Consider the following 22,973-nt stretch of genomic DNA (forward strand, 5'->3'; position numbering starts at 1 on the left):
ACTGATAAAATTTGTATGGATGATGGAACTTGATGAAAGGTATAAAGCTTCCCAAATATTTGAATATTTTAATTCAAACAATCTATAAAATTATATTTGCCAAAGCAGTTGTTGATAAAATTTGTATGGATGATGGAACTTGATGAAAGGTATAAAGCTTCCCAAATATTTGAATATTTTAATTCAAACAATCTATAAAATTATATTTGCCAAAGCAGTTGTTGATAAAATTTGTATGGATGATGGAACTTGGTGAAAGGTATAGAGAAAAGCTTCCCAAATATTCTTTGAATATTTTAATTCCAACAATCTATAAAATTATATTTGTCAAAACAGTTGTTAATAAAATTTGTATGGATCATGGAACTTGGTGAAAAGTATAAAATTTCCCAAATATTCACTGAATATTTTCATTCGAACAATTCTATATATAACAGTTCAAACGAACAATTTTCTAGGAAGCTTATTCAGAATCTCATTATGAAAGGGTGCGAAAGAAGAGAAATTCGCGCGATAATTCGCAGCCGGTTGCAAATCATATCCCTCCGTTTCTGGTTTTCCAGATAAACGGAAAACTTTATAAAGTTGCTTTTGTCGACATCCTGCCGGCAGAGGAATTCGCCAATTAACTCCACGAACCGCGTCGTAATTGTAGGCTGTGGCCGAGCGTGCAGATTTGACGATACCGATCCAGTGTGTGCGATGTTTAATCGATGGACTGGTTAGTTCGTTCGGTTGTCGTTGGGCTGCGCGTTTTCGTGAAACTTGAATTTCGCTTCTCAACTGCCTGAAATCGGTTCGCCGTGTTGTTAGCCAATCTTAAAATAGTATTTTAGCCTTGCAAATAGCCGCAAGCATAGTGCATGCATGATGCATGCATTGCTAGTCGTATCCCGCATCAAAGTCTCCGTGGAATGCAGACTCGAAAAAGATTTAATGCAGCGACATTTCGAAAACGATCCCTCTCTTTATTTTCTCTCTCTCTCTCTCTCTCACTCTCTCTCACTCTCTCTAAATCCTTTTTCTTTACGATCAAATTTTTAGTATTTTGGAGAGAATTTTAGAATATTTCTGACAAATTCAAGCGTATAAATTATCGTAAGTTACGGGACATCTTGTGCATCTTAGGATGTAAATGGATCTTGTAATTATAACAAAATAAAGTTGACAATTAAATGCACATGTTGTTTTAAATTTTGAAATAGCCTGAGTGTAAAATTAATAAATAAACATCTACCTACCACGCGCTATATGCTACCACTAGCTACATCTATCTATATAACAAAGCTGCAACGAGTTCATCTATCGATTAGAAGCAGAAACGATCGGTTATTCAACGACGTTTCTTTTATCCCAGCGATTATTATCCGACTTCTTCTTTATCGTTGCTGTGCTCCTTTATCAGCGTAACCACGTGCCGGCCGCGTTTTTACGACGCAAAGTAGATCGTTAGGTTGGGTGCATGGAGTACTGCCAGCAACTATAATCGCGCTACGCTGGAACAGTAGCGCAGTAGCGGCGGTGGTGGAGGTAACGTCATCGTATCGAGACGCGAAATCGATTAGCGGCACGATAAATTACGATTTGAATTATATTACCATATTAATTACATATTTACGACGTTATTTATTAGAGTAGACTCGGTAGCGCGCGCGCGCGCGCTCTCCCGTACATGCGCGTTTCTGTTGCATTGTTTCGCGGGCTCATTAAATCCTGCATTGATAGCAGAGGGGCTGCATTAAATTCGCGATCGTGCCACGCTTCGATAATGTAACGAGATATACATATTTTAGGGTCGTTTCTTTTTCTTTTTTTTCCTCGAGCTCGTCGTCGAATTTCCGTGAAATTTACATTTCATTGTCGATGACGATTGACCGCCAGTTGTTGTCCACTTCGCGAGCACGCGGAGGAACAGAGACTACGACCAATTAAGAAAGTGCACTCTCGCGGCGTGTTATCGTATGAATAGTCACGGTGCAAGAATTTGACGGACCTCTGGTGGCGTACGTCCATACGTCAGCCTTTTTCGTCGCCTAAATAAAGAACGAGGCATCGAGAATTCCTTGTGTCGATCGCTTGTTCGCGGCCCGACCCGGTGCTGTGGCACAGATATACGCGAAGATAAATTTTGACAGTGAACAAGAAAAGGCAATTTAGAGGAATTCCGGCGATCTACTTTTATAGGAAAGTTTGCCCTGTATAGGCGATAAATCGCGCCACTGGGGCCCGAGTCTGAAAGCTAGAAATATTTAAAGGTATCTCGATCCCGAAATCGTGTTCCCGGAGCCACAGATCTATAGACAGATTCTATTTCGCCGCGGTAGGAGCGTCGATTTCTCAGATCGCAACTTTTGCCGTTCTTTTATGTGGATAACGCTATCGTTGATACACGGAGAATCGTTGTTTGTATCGGTTTTGACGGTGCACGATGAAACGATGATCATTGCTTCGTCGATATTTGTCTGAAATATGAATTGTACAGGGTCGTGTCATAGGAACTCGATAAGGTGTATGTTCAACGATGCTAGGAACCGCGAGTATAGTAAGTAGTATAAGCGGCTTTGCACGAACTGTTATTTGGTCTATGGCATTGCGATGCCATCTAGTGGCTTTAACGACATCGAGCTTAATTATGGCCGCCTCACTCCTGCTTCCGAGGGCGTGGTTAAGGCGGAGACTAACGGCGATGTATATTTCGTCGTATTGGCTCGTCACTCTTTATCGTTTGTCTCCATGTTTGTCGATATAAATCTACATATTGCCAGGAAGGATTTATTCCCCGGAATTTTTTGTCACGGAAAAGTCTGGCGATTCGTTGGTGGCGAGAGATGCAAGAAAATCTTCGAGGTGGAAAATTCTGTAGTACTGCGCGGCACTATTTTTTGTTAATTGCTCGTTTCCGGCGTAGATGGCAGCACGGGTCGACACATTCTCGGTTGATAAAGCAGCAATTCTGCTTTACCGACGGCTCAATCGGTACGCCGTTTAATTTAGAACTCGCTCCTACTTACCCAGCTTAACGCTATTCCACGGTAGTCCAATGATGGCCGGTAATGCATTTTATGGTTGTTTTTATCGACGTGGTCGTACAGTAACTTACGTTGATGGTTCTGGTTCTCAACGTCGGGATCCGTGCTCCGTGCCCAAGGCAACTGTATGTATACACGATCGGGGTCGTGCTTGTGAATCCGTGTACATTGCACGTGTATACGCTGTTGCGCTGACTCGACTGGACCGCTTGCATTTTCCCGACGAACGCATTCTCATGGCTATTCGTCAATAATCCAATAAAGCCGCGCGACTAGCGGCCTCATGAAGACGGAATAAAGTACCGACAGCGTGTGATTTTATTGCGCAGTAAAGCGTGATTCCGACAGATTGATGCACGATCTTTCCTCTCTATTCCTCTCGCCGCCTTTCTATTTCTCGTTCGGCTCTTTCGTTCTTTCGCGCGCATATATTCAACTGCCTGCTCGTCAAACGGTAGGTCGGGGATCTTTATTGGCTGTAAAGGAAGACATTTTACGATCCATAAAAGCGTTTATAGCGCTCGAGCAGTCTTACCTCGGTTCTTACACCCCGGTTATATCCATTACCCCTTCCGCGGCCTTTCCAAGGGCGGCCACTGGCACGCGCTCTCTCCGCTGCCTTTGAGATTTACAGGTTACGCTCCCGGTAACACCTCGTAAACTTGGCTTAACGACTTTAACCGGGCCTAACTGCTTCCTTCCTGCAATCAGACCCTGACCTACCTCTCGAGCAGACGTCCTAGAAAAATTTCAGCGTGACCACTGTCCGTGAAACCACCGTCTCTTCATCTCCTTTTCAACTTTTACCACTTTTTCACCGCTGCAATTTATCTTCCCCTATCTTATTCAAGACTTTACTGTAAATTTCATTGCCTTTCCGTCCACCATTTTTAAAAAATAATCGTCTAATCGAATATTCCATGCATTTCTTCCGATATTAAAAAGAAAAAAAAATTATTATTTGTCGAAATTCTCGTGAAACGTGATTGCGCATCAGGTTCATCCATTTGCAAGTCAATATCATCCTTCTTGATCGACGATTAATCTATACATTACGGGGAGAGGATATATTCGCAAGGCCACCGGAGATAAGTTCGTGTGCAGCAGGTGCGTACGAATTCAGAGCAGGAACGTGCTCTTGGCCGTGTCTTACGAGAGAGTCGGGTGCGGACTGTTCTATCCGCTGTTTTATGATTTGTTTTGATTACACTTCATTACCATTTTACGCCTTTCGTTGCCACGTAACTGGCTGGCAATAACTCTTCGTTGTTGATTCTATCGCGACGTTTACGACCGTCATTATTAGCTGATACCACTTGAACTCTCGTAAAGTCTACGCCCGTGCGTCCGGGACATCCGCTTGCACGCTGGCCAACAGCACGTTGGGGGTGGGGGATTCCCGGCCAAAGGGTGGTTGCCTGGAGTGGGGAGACTTATGAGTTGCCGGATCGTCCGGCAGATCGCGTCCTTGCAGTTCGTTCTACGTCTTAATGTCATACTTCATTTATCGAGGCCTTTCTTCCTCCTCTTATCTCTTTACGACGAATCATCATAGCCTTGGGCTTGAAACGATTGCCTCGGCTCTCCAATGCCTTCTTTCTTCATTTTTTCTCACTCTCTCGCACTCCCGTTCTACTCATCTCTTGCTTATTATCTTTGCTTTCATTTCGCGTGCGCTTACTTTCCGTCGTAAATTCTGCCATGACGACCGGCGGCGTGGTATCGGAGTATCTTGATGATTTCGGTGTAAATTCAAGGTGTCGAGGAAATTTATTTGTCACTCGACGAACGGATAATTGGACATCAAAAAACACCTATGTTTCCTTCTTTCCTTTTTATTTTTTTTTTCTTTTTTTTTTAGTCACGTTTTTAGATTTATGAATACGGAGTTCGAAAGTCAAGATCGTATTTTAATTTGCGTCGTAGATATTTCCTGGACGATGCTCGAACGAACGACAAGAGCTTTTTTACTCGTAGGTTTACTTGCTTGTCGCGTGAATTCATCTTTCCACTTTCGAACGGGCCGAAATAATTCCGGACGTGAAAATATTTTTCTTGTGTGTCTCGCTCTTAATAACGTTCAGAATTGGAGCACAAAGGGTCCGGCTCAGGGATCACGCTTTAATTTACGTGAAATTTTCGTACGGTGCGGCGGTTGAGCACCGTGCAGCGCTACACAGCGCGCGCGAACAGGCATAAACAAAGGCTTTTTCGCGCGGCTTGATAGCTTAATAAATGTAGCCGCTGATCCGCAGCTTGAAGGAAGCCGCGAATTTCGTAAAACCCGGTTTTGTACAACGGTATTAGCATTTAAAAGTAAGTTGCGCGCGCCCCGTCTGCCGGCGCCATTGGCCCGCATTTACACAACAATGAGGGGCCGCACTCTAAAAACTCCCAGAATCCCCGGGCTCCGAAGCGAACGCGGTGGAAAGAGCAGCGGAGACGTTGGACGAAAAAGAAAGAGAAACGGAGAATCGTAACGCCATCTCGATCTTTTCTTTACTTCCTCTCCCTCCCTCCTCAATTCCCTCGTGTCTCACCCTCCCTGCTGCTTCTCCTCATCCTCTTCCATTTCGGTTTTGAGGTTAGGGTGCTGTGGGTCATAGAACGGGATAGAGGAGGCAACGGCACACGGCCTCCGACTAGAACCTCTTGCAACACAAAACCTAAGGCTACCATAGCTGTTTTTTTCGTCGTTTTCTTTTCGGGTCTTGGCTAGCCACAGAGAGAGGATGGCATACGCTTCGCTCCGTCTGCCTGGATATTTCTAACACATACGATACACGCCACATCGTCGCCCTCTCCCTGTCTCTCTGTCTCTCTCCCCTCCCTTCCTACTCTTTTCGGACTACAGCGTGATGGCTGCTGCGACGTTGCCAAATTATCTTACATAACTACTTAATTTTTCTAGGCACCATCGATAGCATAGATTCGATCTTTTTCTGTTCTTTTTCTTGTGCAATGCTTGTTAAAAACAAGTCTATATTCGGCACGATTCGTAAAAATATATTTTATCAGCAAGTAACATCGAAATTTCGAAACAAAATGTTGCTTCTCATCGTAACGCTGCAAAATTTGCGTACGTAGCGATACTTGCGGTATATAAACTACATTAGGCGCTGTTTGTTCATTAAAATTGTGCGAATACTTAAATAGCAGAAATTTCCAGATGTTGATGTTCAGAAATCGATCGTATCGCTATATAGAAAAACAGGTCGAGAACAACGAGGTGGACGCGTGTTAACCGTTTCACGAGTTGTCGCGCGGCAAAAGAGCCGCGACAAACGTTTCACGAGTAGTTTTACGCCTTCTTCGTCGTGGCTGAAAAAGCACACGGACTGTCTCGGTGCTCGCGGCGCGCTGCATTTCTCTACGTGTCTCGTGTGCGCGATTACACGGTTCGTTTAACGCGGCAAGAATGACCGTGCGCGCGCGTCCGCGTTGTCCATCAATCGCGGGCAGTGGGGAAGTCCCCGGTGTTCATATGCCGTGCCCGTGTCCAGCAGCGAATAATTGCGACCGATAACGCAACGCCAACGCAGCCGGTAGCTTAATTAAAAAGAAACGCGTGAAAATCGTTCCAACGATTCGAAATAGGGATATCGTCCGGCGCTCTCTCTCCACTCTCGACTCGAACGTTTCCAGTTTCGGACGGCTGCTTATTTATACAGACCACCCGGGAGCGAGATCGCGTTGAAATAAAGTGGTACGAGCTAAATGTTCCTTGACCACGAGCGCTCGCGCGCACGTAATAAATATCCCCGTGTGGAATTTATCATTGTTCGCATTACTTTATCGCGGAACGAGATTAATGTCTTTATCCATGGTGTGACCGACTTCCGTCGATTTCCTACCTTCACGATTTTACCTATCGATCGTCTTTCACTTTGCACGTTCTTGTCACGTTTGCGTTCGTATATAAATTTCAAAGAATTTTGTAACAAGAAATCAGGATCGATGGAAAGAAGTAGCGAAGAAGTTGGAAACATTTTATTGGCCGTGCAGATGTTCGAAGTATGAGTTATAGGTGGCGTTAACGCGTTTCTTTCTCCACTCTGTCCTCGAGTTACAAAGATTCCTCGTGTAATGCGTTCATTGTACGCGACCGGAACCCTCGGTCGCGTCAACTTCTCCCTCGTTCGCAACCCACTTACACACATCGTGGTATTGAAGTAACCTCTCTCGAGTCCCGTTGAAGTTCGCGAAAACTTCTTCGCGCTCGTGGGCCGTGCATAAAGGCGAGCAAGTTTACGAGGATGCCGCGGCAGGGTGAACGGGCTGCCTAATTGCCATACACTCGACGGGACGCTTACCCTTCAGGAAGATACACTTCTGGATCGCGCTGCAAGTTGGAAAAAAAGCCGGGAATGCATCTTTTCTTTCGTTCTCGCAGGAACTTTATATACTCTCCATATTCTTTTTTTTTTTTTCATTCTTAAACTTTCCTACTTTTTTTTATTAAATTATAAACGAACCTTCTCTGACTTATTGTTAATTAAATGCTTAAAATAAAACGATATTTAAATATCTAAATAAGACGATATAGCGGTGTTTTAACTATATAAATATTCTTTCGTACGAAATAGAAGTACGCAAAGAGAAATGCGACGAGACTTCATAAAACGCGAGCTGTACAGGCGAAAGGGGTGGAAGAGATAACAACCGTATTACGTAAGCGTAATATCCGACGATACGAAGCGAGAAAAAATTGACGCCACTTTTAGCCGGTGCCTCCTTCGTTATTGTAATGCCTGAAAAAGTTGCGCATCTTTGCAAATTATGGCAAGGGGTGGAACAAGTCGGAGGGACTCTCTCGGTGGTCTCGCTCGATCCCTCGGGAGATTATTCTCGCATCAGACCGCGGCCGCGGTAAATTATTCGTTTTCAACTAAAAACGGACAATGGAATAAAAGTTTGGAGGGAAGTTTACGCTTCTTGATCGAATAAATCATATCCACGCTGGAGCGTGCGAGCGCGCGAAGGCGCTTTAAAAGTTCAGCCAACGGTATGAGCGGTAGCGAAATATGAGAACTAATTGCGACGCACTCCGCGGGGAGTTAAATCATAAGAAGGTGGGAAAGGGTGGTTAGAATTTTGAGTTGACTCTGCACTCTCTCTTTTTCTCTCCACTCGGCTGTATATAAACTTAAGAAGAAGCAGCGGAGACGGAAAGGAAGGGACGACGGAGCGTAGTTATATGCCGCGCATGTTGGCAGTAGCTCTGGTGTGTTTTTCATTTTCTTTATATCACCCTTGACGCTCGTAAAACCATTACCCGTGACCGAGCGAACGCAACTTCTATATAAAGCGCATCGGTGTGTACACATCCACAGTCGCAGCGATCTACGCGGTCTTTGATGATACTGGAACTTCTTTCGCTTCCTCGTTCTACCCTCTAGCTGCTTCGCGACGACCAACCCAATTTCCTCGGCGACGGGAATTCCACCCCTCGGATTTTCTTCGCTCACGTGCCCACGGGAAGGATTCAGTTTTCCCCGATACCAATTACAAACCGTATACCACTTCTCTTTCGCGATTTCTCCTTTCGTAATTCCTTCACACTGTTCCCTCACTTTTACCCAATTCCCCCCCCCCCTTTTTTTGTTTCTTTTCTTTTCTTTTCTTTTCTTTTCTATTCCATGTTTGATTCTGCTCGTTCTGCCAGCGATTGAAATTATCTGCAATAATCGTCACTTATTCTTTATTCAACCGGAACAACCGAAATACCGGCACACGGCTCATTACACTGGGGCGTCGAGGACGACTTGATACTCCGATGTGTAGATAAGTCAGTTAGCGACTCGCTCTAGCGCGTTCCAACGTGCAGCCTTTTTTGCGTACCTCGTCCTCTTATTGCCCTCCTCTCTCCTTTACTCCTGCTCACTCCTGGTGGGTGATTCATCATCGGCGTCGTCCTCTCTCCTTTCTCTGGCTTGGCTGGCTGGCTGGTCTGACTGGCTGGCTCGCTGGCTTGCTCGGTTTCTGGCTTTCTGGCCCCTGCACCCGCGTACCTCCTCGTCTCTTCCGTTCCTTCTCCCTTCCTCTACCTCTCCTCTGTTACTCGCTCTTCTTCCTTTTCCTCCTCCTCTTTCTTCTTTCTGCCGCTTCTCAGACTTCTATGTACTCGTTTTACTCCTACACTGGAGCCGTACCAACATGCAGTTCTGGCTCGGCAGGGCGCTCTTTCGCGCTGTTGGCTTATAGGTATTCCCGCATCTCTCCTGGCACATCCTGCAGCCTACGAGAGGAGAGATGGTTCCGCTAGTATCTCAAAAATTTTACCACGTTCAATTTGCTCAATTTACACCTGCACCTACAATCCCCAACGATCTTCGTTCGATATTCCAACGATCGCGTAACTTTAGCTCCCACTTTTCATCTGCATTTCCAGAAGTTAGCTTTCAATTAATTATTTCCTCCGCAGATCTAAAAACAAACTGATTATTCCTGACGTAACGTGCCGCTACACGTTCCTATTCGCACTTTTACGATCATACCGCAACTGCAAGGAATAACCAATTAGACCAGCGCTCGTCGCGGATCCGCACGGTATTTACGTTATTCTCAGAGAAGCGAAGAAACGCGATTCAGCGATTTCTTCATTATTTCCTCCGACTATCATTTCCTCGCGCGTGCTATATCCGAGCATCGCGGCATTCTGTTTCGCTGTGGGTTTAAGGAGGATCCCGTGCCTGTTCCACGGTGTCCGATATATCCCTGGGCCGCGTCGCACCCGGCCAAGATATCCGCTCAGTTAGGTACACCCACTATAAGGGAGAGTACGCGTCGCTATAAAACACGCGAAGCGATATATTACCCGGCGATATCACTCTCCGGCACGAGGCGATACGGTAATATTTCGCCCGGGTACGCTTGAAAATGTTGCCGGTGTAAACACTGCGGGGGCACACCGGGGATCGCCGTCTGCGCGAGAATCCCCTCTTATTTCCGGCTGATGTTCCCTCGTCATCGAATACCCACGATACTTTTCCTCGTATATCTTCTCTCCTTCATACAACCAACGAGTCAATTATGCGAGGACACGGGACAATGTTCCGACTTACGTCTAATCTTCCTCGATCTTGGCTATGTGGGTGTACGACGGTCAGCTTGTTGGAAGAAAATGCCGAGTGCGACGGGTCGACAGGAATTTTCTACTCTTCGACGATTTCGCGTGTATCTAAATTGATAGTCGCTCGATAAGCGATGGTCCGCGAGGATCTCGTGTACCTGGCTGAAACTATACGACCCGGTGTGAAATATCACGGCAGTGGAAAGGGAGAAAAGTAGAGAGGCAGAGAGGTTCTCTGAGAAGGGACCACCTTTGGTTTCGAAGGTGGGATTTCGGTAATTCGACGTATTCGGCAACGGAGGAAGACCGATGGAACTTGACCTGGCTTGGACGGACGAAAAGGACGTCGCGTGAGAGAAAACGACAAAGACCCAAAGGGCAAAGACGGACGAAGAGGGGCAGAGAGAAGCAAAGAGAGAGAGAAATGGGTTGGGTATGGGGGATAGAGTAGGGGCGGGAGGGCGTTCCACGGCACCCTGCATGGGGTAGCTTGCAACCTCACGCGACACTAGAGCCATCTATATCCCCGGAGATTTATGAGTTCCTGGTGCAGCGGCTGCTCGCAGCAACTACACACCACGCAGTATCGGGTCCGGTACGGTGTTGGTGCTGCCCCCTGTCGCGACGGGCGTGCTGTTGCCCCGCGGGGGTTACGCGCAATTCGCGCTCGTGCAACGTCGCTCTGATAAAAAACTTGCGACTCGATCTCAATCCGATGCTTCTGCGAACTTCCTCCGCGCCGTCTCGCGCCCTTCGCCGTTCCCTTCGCAATCGCCGAACCTAGCAATCTCTCTCTCTCTCTCGCTCTTTCGCACACACGTACACTTCTCGCGAGTATATACAGCGTCGCGCCGTCTCGTTTCCTCTCGCTCGTCGCTCGGACTTGAAATATCGATCATCATTGTGTTTCCTACGCGTTTATAGACTGCGAACGCATTGAAATTATGGGGCGACGCCGATGCGTTTCCCAGCCGTCCGGCCACGGGTTTCTTCCACCTTTTTTCATCCTCCGTCGCGTTGAAGACTGAGACTCTGTGGGTGTACCTTTCTCTTTTTTTATTTACAACTGCGAATTGGAAGAATGGTATTTATTATCGTTAGATAACCGTGGTTTCTCGTCTTAGCTATTAAATGACGTTAGATCGTAGGTAATTACATTTGCATTATTCATTCTTGAGCGTCTAATTTTATCTTGTACTCTGTACCGTATACGCAGAGAAACTACTGCTCTTTACCATTACATAAATTTTGCAATAAAATAAAATACGTTACGCTCCACTCTGACCTAAAGCTACCGCTGCGGGGTTGAAGGAAATAAAGAGTCGTGATAGGACAAGTAAACCGCTCATTAGCCCTACTAAATTAGTGAAAAATGCAATCTCCTAATCGAACTGCGAAGGTCTGGGTAGGAAAAATCGCAGATGCGATCGCTTGCACGATGGAGTCGTTTGATCGAGCGATGCTCGAACGAGAAGAGGGCTAGATGATGGTATCTCGTTGAAACAAAGAACTGCCTTGCTCGATGCACGAGAGACAGGAGCAAGAGGAAAAGGCAATCGGCATCGATGGTGGATGGTTGGAAGGAAGGAAAGGCACTCGTAAGTGGAGATTTTTCAAGTGTCCCCTCGACGCAACCTTCCATTCGCAGTGTATGCGATAGCCTGCATGGGTAACCGAATAAAATAGGAAGAACGTGTGAAAGAGAAAGAGAAAGGGAAGGAAAACGGGGCTTAGCGGTGGTGGCACGAGGGTACGGGACGACGACAACGATATGAGTACCGGTATCTACCTACCTATGCTTCTGCTCTCCAACCCAAACGCCCCATCCTCTTGATGCGGCCGGTTTACGAGCAACCTGTGGTAACGAGAGCGATAGATAATAACCGCTCCGTGCTCAACCCCATCCCTTTTCTCGTCCTCTTCCATTCTCTCTCTGTCTGTGCCTTGCACCCTTCCCTACGTTTCTTGTTCTAGCGGGCTAGAACGCTGCTCTTGCACATGGATATTACCCTGGCTTATTTTTTCTCGATTCGCCCGCTTGAATTTCTTAAACGCTCGTTGGCAACCGAGGCCGTGAGATTCGATTTACGACCGTAAAATATAGCACTCGATTGCTCCACGTATCGGGAATTCCTTTTATGGAACACGGCTAAGTTTCTAATGTAAACTCTGCTAACTGATGCGCCTCTGCTAAGAGTTGAATTTAAAACAGCTCGACTAGTTATGATAAGCAGAGACGGGGAATAAAGAATGACAATTAATCACGGTTATAATTGTAGAAAAATACACCAAGGAGAAATACATCTAATTGTTCGTCCATCTGCAACTGATATTCCTATGGAGGAAATTGCAGCACTTTACCATTAGAACCACCGATCCACACAAAATGAGTGGTGTTAATCTTCTTTCTCCCAGCAAATACTGTTGAGGTTGATTAATCGAAGAACGAGTGGATGAATCATGTAGAAGTTGATAGAAGAAGGACAACTGATCTTAGAAACCAAGGAAAAATACATCAAATTGTTCGTCCATCCGCAACTGATATTCCTATGGAGAAAGTTGCAGCATTTTACCATTAGAACCACCGATACACACAGAATGAATGGTGTTAATCTTCTTTCTCCCAGCAAATACTGTTGAGGTTGATTGATCAAGGAACGAGTGGATAAATTTGTAACAGAAAAGTATATTGAAATAATTAAAGGTATAGGTATAATGTACAAGTTTATGCTGATGCAGATCCTTGCTGTCTTAGTGTTGCAACACTATGGAAAAATAGGGTCAGGTTCATATATTTACAGCAGAAGGACATTATCAAAAAGGTTAACCTTGTTGCTTTAGCTGCAGGCTCCAAGGAACATAAATAGAAATCTGTTTATTAGTTGCTTTGCTGCTAGACCTTGCAACCCAAAACATAATGTATATTCAAGGGCACAATAATATGCACCTCTCCTTATTTAGAATATTTCTGCGTAACAGCAGTCTCCAGGCCACGGATGTACACAAATAAAGATGTACAGTTTTTCTTCAAGTAATTACCTCAACAAATACTAAGAATATATAGATGATTTTTCATAATGTTGTAGTATGTTGGTTGAGGGGCCTGGGGGGTGTCGGATGAATTATAAACAAGCTGTTGGGGGTGTGCATGATGTGCTAAGACAAAAGACAAGGGGTTGCTAAGTGACATAAACGAATTAACAGCATTGTGAGTCGAGAAGTCAGAGAGTGTTGCTGTTGTTGTCGAGAGAGCGTTGAATCCGTGATGATGAGAGTTGAAAATTAACAATCTAGTTGTCTTAATTATAATACGTAATCGTGATTAGTTCACGTTAAACAACCATCGTTTGCTGTTTAATCAACATCTGTTTAATCCATTTATTGTAAATAAACTAATTGTGGTAAAGATACTACAACATCAACGTTGTGTTGCAATCGAAACATATTATAACTGTGTTATTCTCATCATAGTATTTTAATTATAATTATTTATATACAGTACATTCACGGGAGCACATATTCCTGCCTTTTCTCCGATTCTACGAATTAATCGAGAATTTTCAGCCCTTACTAAAATTCCGAAGCTGTTCCAAGGCAAATTCCCTCTAAACAACTTGAAATTCTCTTTTCGGGGGCAAAGCGAAGCTCGTATCGCCCTCGTCGCGTTCGAGATTCGTGCTTTCGGTTTTTGCGAGCTTTAAGCAACGTTAGACTCGTGCGACGTAAAGGCACGCGGGAACGGGAATTTATTGCGGCTTAAAAACTCCGGCTTCCTTCGGAAATCCTGATAAATGCGCGAAGGAGCAACGCCTCCGTGTATATACGTACGTTTAAACTCGTTACGCAGCGACTCTAGGCCGAAAGGCAAACTTACGGCAAAAATGAAATACAGCCACGAACAAACAAGCCTGTTCTCGCTAGGCTCTTCCTAGCCAGCTTCTTCTCGCCTCGTTTTACTCCCGTTTCTTCCTTTTCGTCCATTTCCTTTCCCATTTCATTCCCCATCGAACGAAAATCACAGGGGAAACTCATCATAAGCCACATCTTTCATATATTAAAGAAGAATTTGATTTGAGAATTCAATATTTTGTCAGTTTCCATCAAAGGAAAATCACAGGAGAAAATCATGATAAGCCACAATTTTCATATTTTAAAGTTCCCATCAAAGGAAAATTACAGGAGAAACTCATCATAAGCCACATCTTTCATATATTAAAGAAGAATTTGATTTGAGAATTCAATATTTTGTCAGTTTCCATCAAAGGAAAATCACAGGAGAAAATCATGATAAGCCACAATTCTCATATTTTTAAAGAAGAATTTGATTTGAGAATTCAATATTTTATCAGTTCTCATCAAAGGAAAATCACAGGAGAAACTCGTGATAAGCCACAATTTTCATATTTTAAAGTTCCCATCAAAGGAAAATTACAGAAGAAAATCATCATAAGCCACAATTTTCATATTTTAAAGTTCCCATCAAAGGAAAATTACAGGAGAAACTCATCATAAGCCACATCTTTCATATATTAAAGAAGAATTTGATTTGAGAATTCAATATTTTATTAGTTCCCATCAAAGGAAAATCACAGGAGAAACTCCTGATAGGCCACAATTTTCATATTTTAAAGTTCCCATCAAAGAAAAATTACAGAAGAAAATCATCATAAGCCACAATTTTCATATTTTAAAGTTCCCATCAAAGGAAAATCACAGAAGAAAATCATGACAAGCCACAATTTTCATATTTTTGAAGAACTTGATTTGAGTATTTAATATTTTGTCAGTTTCCATCAAAGGAAAATCACAGGAGAAACTCCTGATAGGCCACAATTTTCATATTTTTAAAGAAGAATTTGATTTGAGAATTCAATATTTTATCAGTTCTCATCAAAGGAAAATCACAGGAGAAACTCCTGATAAGCCACAATTTTCATATTTTGAAGTTACCATCAAAGGAAAATTGCAGAAGAAAATCATCATAAGCCACAATTTTCATATTTTAAAGTTCCCATCAAAGGAAAATCACAGAAGAAAATCATGACAAGCCACAATTTTCATATTTTTGAAGAACTTGATTTGAGTATTTAATATTTTGTCAGTTTCCATCAAAGGAAAATCACAGGAGAAACTCATCATAAGCCACAACTTTCATATTTTTAAAGAAGAGTTTGATTTGAAAATTCCATACTTTGTCAGTTCCCATCAAAGGAAAATCACAGGAGAAAATCATCATAAGCCACAATTTTCATATTTTAAAGTTCCCATTAAAGGAAAATTACAGAAGAAACTCATCATAAGCCACAATTTTCATATTTTAAAGAATTTGATTTGAAAATTCCATACTTTGTCAGTTCCCACCAAAGGAAAATCATAGGAGAAACTTATGACAAGTCACAATTTTCATATTTTAAAGAAAAGCTTGATTTGAGAATTCAATATTTTTCCAGTTCCCATCAAAGGAAAATCACAGGAGAAACTTATGACAAGTCATAATTTTCATATTTTAAAGAAGAATTTGATTTGAGAATTCAATATTTTATCAGTTCTCATCAAAGGAAAATCACAGAAGAAACTCGTGATAAGCCACAATTTTCATATTTTAAAGTTCCCATCAAAGGAAAATTACAGAAGAAAATCATCATAAGCCACAATTTTCATATTTTAAAGTTCCCATCAAAGGAAAATTACAGGAGAAACTCATCATAAGCCACATCTTTCATATATTAAAGAAGAATTTGATTTGAGAATTCAATATTTTATTAGTTCCCATCAAAGGAAAATCACAGGAGAAACTCCTGATAGGCCACAATTTTCATATTTTAAAGTTCCCATCAAAGGAAAATTACAGAAGAAAATCATCATAAGCCACAATTTTCATATTTTAAAGTTCCCATCAAAGGAAAATCACAGAAGAAAATCATGACAAGCCACAATTTTCATATTTTTGAAGAACTTGATTTGAGTATTTAATATTTTGTCAGTTTCCATCAAAGGAAAATCACAGGAGAAACTCATCATAAGCCACAACTTTCATATTTTTAAAGAAGAGTTTGATTTGAAAATTCCATACTTTGTCAGTTCCCATCAAAGGAAAATCACAGGAGAAAATCATCATAAGCCACAATTTTCATATTTTAAAGTTCCCATCAAAGGAAAATTACAGAAGAAACTCATCATAAGCCACAATTTTCATATTTTAAAGAATTTGATTTGAAAATTCCATACTTTGTCAGTTCCCACCAAAGGAAAATCATAGGAGAAACTTATGACAAGTCACAATTTTCATATTTTAAAGAAAAGCTTGATTTGAGAATTCAATATTTTTCCAGTTCCCATCAAAGGAAAATCACAGAAGAAACTCATCAGAAGCTACAACATTCATATTTTAAAGAACTTTATTTGAAAATTCCATATTTTCTCAGTCAATTTTATACGATTTCTCCAGTTTTATTTCATTTTAATATTAAACATACCTATGTGTATTTTGCAACTTGTTAAAATATTTCAAAAGCTCATGTCGTCACATTATTGCGTTACTATTGGCATTCTTACAATACTAAAGTTGCTAGGTTTACCTACTATTTTTAAACTCTTTGCATCTTCGAACTTAACGAGTCTCCTTCTCGACTACCTAAGTACAAATATAGAAGCAGTATCGAAGTTAGAAAATCGCTAGGAACAGACATATGGTCTCGTAACAGCGTTCAAGAGCGTATTTCTTCAAACAAGATTTAAGCGAGCATCGTATAATACACACACGGAAGCAAGTCGTCCGTGTATCGAAGAAATTATATAGCACGTGAAATGTAAAAATACGAAGAGAGCTATTAAAACGGGAGGAGAATCGGTCGATAGGATTGAAAGGAATAACCGGAGCCAGCGTCGGTGAATCCAGACCGAGGATATTCGTCGGGCAAGCGAAAGAAGCAGGTCGTATAAGCGAATAGATTGAACAGTTGGCGCGAGTTTGCGGCTGTAAAATGTGCCGACCTTGCCAAGTGCTCGAGAACATCCTCTCCACCTTTCCGTTTTCTTCGTCCGCCTTTGTCACGACGGCCGATGCAGCCAGGGCAAACAACTTTATCCAAGTCCTTACGGGTACGATCTTCCTCCTTCCTCGATCCCCTAACCGCGACGATTCTCCTTGCTATTCCGAAGCCACGACCGAGAAGGAAGAGGACAAAAATAAAAGAGGTTCTTTCGTTAAGTTTACGATCTTTCAGCCGGAACGATCGGATTCAACGAGGAAAAGAAAGAGTCGTGGTCGTAGGAAAGAAAAGGTGGCAGTTTCGCGAGTCGTCGGGACCGGCGTGAACCACGTGGAATCGAGAGAGCGTCGAGGAATCAGCGAGCGGAAGGTAGCAGCTGGTTATAGAAAGGAAGATAAAGGGGCGGCGACTGGACGCGGAAGAAAAGGCAGAGAACGGCAGCGACGGATTGGCAACGCGCACCACTGCCTCCGCCGTGTCCTCTTCCTCCCTAAGACCTTCTCGACCCAACCCCTTTCGCTCTTAGCGCGAGCTATCGATATCCTCGAGATACAGACACCACGAAGGACCGGGCTCAACGTGCGTGTGGCCGGACAAGGCACCACGTGCATTCGTCCCATTACAAAAGAAGCTGAACCAGCGCCGGACGACCCTACCCGTCGTGTCCTCCGCACGTTCGACGTGCAGACCACGCGGTGCAACCTCGAACCGTCTGCAACACCCTTCGACGGCTCGCCACCCCCACGGAATAATGGCGATCTTTTCGCAAATCTTTATTTTCCGTGAAAGAAAATCGACGCGGTCGAGCGATTGCCGGACGGTTCGAAGAGAAATTCTTAGGAATTTCCGCGTATTTTTCCAGCTTGCCAACGATACTCCGTTTCTTCGTTTTCTCTTACGGCGGTTATCTTCGTGCGATCGTACGAGATGTCCGCGTAATTGTATTTTATGCCATACCGTTAATTTTCTGCTCGCTTTGTCGCTTATTTTGCAAAGAGAAAGAAGCTGCTGGTGACCGGTGTCGGTCAGAAGCAACGCGTGGGCGAAACAGCGCTCGTCACCTAACACGGCACGTTCTGATTTCTGTTTCAGGTGAGTGGCAGGCTGCATCCACTGTCTCTGTAATGCCAAATAGATGGTCGATGTGCGTATCTGTCGATCGTCAATTTATCGGTTGCGGCGAATCGGATGCTGCACCCGGTGAGTGACGAACCCGCCTCCCGCTCCCCCGCGCGCCAGCACCACCATCACCACCACCGCAACAACCAACCCTCCGTGGAACCTCCTGTAGCTCACTTTGACCAATAATCCCGCAGACCAATCAGTATCCCAGCGCACAGTGACGTCCGTACAAGCCTCTAGCATCGTCGTAGTCCCCCCGTTTGCCCCCTTCCCTTTTCTGGCCTCTCTATCTGTAGTCCCTGCTTTGGCGCAGTAGTGTGTAGATAGAGGGGGTGAGTTATACGGAGAGTAGTTCCGTTCGTTCGAACAACCGATCTCCGTCCGTCTCTGGTTTTCGAGCGCGAAAGGTCGACCGAGAGACGACGATACAACGGCGCGTGAGCGCGTCCAAAGAGACGAGGACGAAGAGAACGATGGGCAAGGGTTGCGTGTGCGTGTGCGCGTCTCTCCACGGTCTATCGGTCGTCTCTCGTCGTCTCATTGTCTCGGTTCACCGATACGATTATTACGATAAAGTGGGCGCGCTGGGGTGCGCCTAATTCTCCGAAATCTAAATACGTAAACGAGAAAGCCTACGAGGTAATTAGTAAGTTAACGCTTAGGAAGGTGGACAAAGTATCCCCGAGTGTCATGCACGTGGCGATCGACGGTGTTCTCGAAGGATCGGGGGGGTTGTGCCGGTGAATTTGTCGATTGCATCGACGCGTTTCCCACTGACGAGAAGAGAATTCTCGCGAGTCTCGATTGTACAGTAAAGAACGAGAAAGAAAATGCTATATATTTCGCGAATGCTTCCTTCCTCCTCTGCCCTCCTCCTCCTCCTCCCACCCACCCCCCCGCGTTTTTCGTTCACTTAGCGTTCCTCCGTTCGTTTCGCTTTTTGATCGCGCACGCTCGACGATACGCGATCCCTTCCGCAGCGTGTTATGCTGTACGACTGCTGTTGATGTTATGTTTTTGTTAATTTTTTTTTTTTATTGTCTGCGAAACGACACGAGAACGCGTTTCTATCGTCGCCGTGTGTCTCGTCGTTGTTCCACCATTTCCATGAGAAATTTCACGTCCGACAGACGACGACCGTGGTCCTGGTGCACTGACGGCACGGCGCGCGATAAAAACGCGTTTCTTTCGATCGGTACAAAATATATATGTTGATGTTCGATAATTTTGTTAAATATTATATATGGAAAAACGTTTATGCGATATAGGTAGGCGCGTGCTGGCTACCTACGAGGCACGCGCGTTCCTCTCACGAGTCCAACGTAGCTCATCACTTTAAGAGAGAAAAGAGAACGAACGAAGAAGAAGGAAGTTAAAGATACGAGCAGATTCCTTCGTCTTTGTGCTGTTCCTTTACTCTTTCGCTCTACTCGTTTATAATTTCTCCCTTTCTCTCTTCCTCTTCCCCTCTCTCTCTCTCTCTCTCTCTGTGTCTTTCCTCATCTATACGCGAATCGCTTCGATTGCTGAGTCTCGGCTCGAGCAACAGAATCGAACGGAACTGCGATAGACTCTAACGAGCAAGATTATTACATTGTACGTACCTACCTAGTACCTATAGACGCCTACCCGGGCACGAAGTGTGCGTGGCGCTATCCTAAGCAAGTAAAACAACTATTCTAGTTAATGAATGTATACGAATAGCCGCTAAGAGACACGCAAGAGTAATAGGTAAAGGCAGTATTTCTAAGAGGAATGTAATGTTAATAATTATTTATTTTGTGGATCTCGGTGGAAACGGGAAGAATGGATTAAAAAAAGAGATAACGATAATTAAAAAGGACAAAAAAAAAAAAAAAGAAGAAGAAGGAAACGAGGAGCGTCGAAACGGATAATAAACAAACAAACAAAAAAAAAAAATTATATATATTACATATACGAATATAGAAAGAACGCATTCGTCGCTCTGCTGTGCTGTAACGTTTTTTTTAAAATAACGGACGTTGTTTTCCTTTAGGCGATTAGGCCTGTGTATCTTATAGGGGTAGGCGTTATCCATGCGTAGCGCGGTAGCCGCGATCATCGTCATCTTTTCTGTAAACGTAATTTCCTTTTCCCGATGGTGGCGAGAAGAAAGAAAGGAAACGGAGAACGCACAAGGCAAAACACGCAGCATCCTCTTTTGTAACATATTAGGGATATCGATTGTTTGACCAATTTCGATCCTGATTGTATGTAACCCGCGAGAGCGACCAGGGCCGCACCTGCTGCCTATGCGTGAAACGCGTTGTAAAGGAAGGAACGGTGACCTTTTCGTAGGGGCGGTTGCTGTTCTCAACGCTATTGTAATATTACCTTGATTATACGATTACTAAGGAAAAAAAAGGAACAAAATAAATGCGATGTAAACTTGATCATGCGTCTTTTCGCTTTTTTGCCTGCGGCCCTGGCCGTGTACCAATCCATCTGTGAATCTCCTGCATTCCTCCTTCCGGCGATCCCTCTTTCCCCTAATATTTCCCGCCCCCATCACCGTATGCGCCGTTCCATTGTCGTCCACAGAGAACTAACAGCTTTATTTCCGGTGGCTCTTTTATTTTATTCCCCCCCACTGAATCTACGAGATACATATACATACATTGCATACGTATACGAACGCGCGCCACTTTTGTCCTTGATCGGATCTTTTCTGCGAGGCAGGGCCAAAGAACCGGCGATTTACCATTTACCATTTTCATTATCATTGGAAATACAACGCGAGAACTGTGCGAACGAGGATCGTCTATACCGTGGCCTCATCTTTTTCGATTACGTAACGACGCTTCCGCGGTTACATAACGCGATAAAAGAGAGCAGGGAGAAAGGAAGAGGAAGATGGAGCGCAATCCCGGCGATAAATTCGGGACACGACTTAAGGGTAGTTGGTAAAACGAGGAAGATATTTCGCTGTTGGAATCGTTGTCAATTCCTGGCCGATAACCCGCCAGTGTCCGGCCGGGCTGAACGTGCAACGGTTGCTTTACGACGCTTAAGCCGCGCTTCCAGACGTCCTCCCGTTGTCCCCGGCTTCTTCGTGGAACCGCCTTAACGGGCGTTGCGTTGATCCAGGGTCGAGCTTTCTACGGCAGCCCATAAGTCTCGCGATGCTCCGGGATATTAATATGTTATTGCGGAAAGACGCCCTCATGAAAGTCGACAAGCGCTGGAAAAATACGTCCGCGCGTCCCGACGTCGTCCTGGCTCTCGGGGGTGGCGACGGCCACGGACCAAGAGAGCGTGTGTTCGGCTATACGCTCGGGGGATGATACCGCGGTAGCGAGAGCCGGCTGCTGCTGCCTGCTCGCTGGCCTTACACACCCACACGCCCTTGTTACTATCGTGCACGGCGCGGGGTGTGGTCGGGGTAGAATTCACCAGACGCCATTTGTATTAATGAAGCTGCCGACAATGGTGCACGCTCGATGAATTATGTACCTAGGTTCGAACCCGAACGAAACGCCGGCCAGCGTCGATCCGTTCGCCTCTACTTTGCCAGTGACCTCACGCATCGCGCCCTCCTTGCTTCGCCGCTCTCTTAATCGCGTCCAGGCATCCCCGCGTTCCTCGTCGCCCGATAACGCCAATCGTTTTCCGGCCTCTTGCTTCTTCCGCATTCTACTGTGGGATTTACCGGCAGAACTTAGGGGGCTGATGAGAACGTAGCACGCGTTCCACCCGTGTTTCCTGGGCTCTCTTTCTGATAATTCAGGGCAAGTTCTTCCATGGCAATGCTCGCCAACGATAGGTCAAGATGGAAGGGATGTTTGGATCAGAATACCCGGCTCTTTGCTAACCAACGTCGAAGAATTCTCGCCTTTGGCAGGCCAATTTTCTGTTCGAAATGCCAGTCCTGCTTGCACCTTGTCGCCAATCTGTCAGTGTTACTGTAATTTGGAAGCTTGCTAGTCGTTGATTTTGACAACCATATGGTAACAATGCCAAACACGCACTGGTATCGAGTCACCATGAGACAGCTCATGGTACGGATCTTTTAATAATTCCTTCGGCAGTTCTTTAGGCTTTGATGCCATTAAAAATATGTTCGCCATTTTTCTAAGGATCTAGGAAATGTCAAGAATAACTTTCCACTGGAAATTGCCCACAGTTCGCTGTTCCAAAGAAATTCCATGTACGTAACTTGCAAAGTTTCGTTAAGGAACGATTTCGAGTAAATAAGACAGCGAAGAGACAAGGCGGTTCGAACGATGGATAAGGTGGCTGGGCGAGGTTTAAGGACCCTCGAGATTTCCATCAAAGATGGAAAGCCTGGTCTGCGTAAGCGCGACCTATTACCGAAAGACGTAGCGCGCATCCATCTCGGCTTGGCGCGGATAAAACGACCGCTTTACTTCGGATTACAGGGGCGCAATTTACAGCAGACGCGAGAGCACCTGTTCGTTCTTGAAGAAATGGAAAGGTGGCGGCGAGGCTGCGCGTACCTCGAAGGGTAGCGCCTTCCACGGTGTGGGAATAGCGTGCTTCGCAAACGTTGCGGTAATTGAATCCCGGTAAGCCCCATCCCTTTATATAGATGTAGCCGCTTAAACGTATAACTTCTCCCCTTTTGGCCCATCTTCTTTCTTCTTCGTCGTTCTCGTATTCCTCCGCCAAATGATGGATCCTCCGCAGACAGATGGATCGTCCTGGCAATACGGAACAATTAAAAAGCAATTAAAATAACTATCAGGATGAAGACTAGTGGAAAGACGAAATTTATCT

General features: G+C 44.5%; 1 protein-coding gene across 2 annotated transcripts in view; it reads left to right on the plus strand.

Moving 5' to 3' along the window:
- LOC110119149 (homeotic protein ultrabithorax) overlaps nucleotides 1-20,629 on the plus strand; it is a 292,134-nt gene extending 271,505 nt beyond the window's left edge. For both annotated transcript variants that reach the window (XM_020867562.2, XM_048414124.1), the window contains one exon: nucleotides 18,186-20,629. The gene's annotated coding sequence lies outside the window, so the exon portion shown is untranslated. The remainder of the gene's footprint in view (nucleotides 1-18,185) is intronic.
- Nucleotides 20,630-22,973: the final 2,344 nt, after the last annotated feature.

Source organism: Bombus terrestris, chromosome 18, assembly GCF_910591885.1.
Source record: "Bombus terrestris chromosome 18, iyBomTerr1.2, whole genome shotgun sequence".
Classification (NCBI taxonomy): domain Eukaryota; kingdom Metazoa; phylum Arthropoda; class Insecta; order Hymenoptera; family Apidae; genus Bombus; species Bombus terrestris.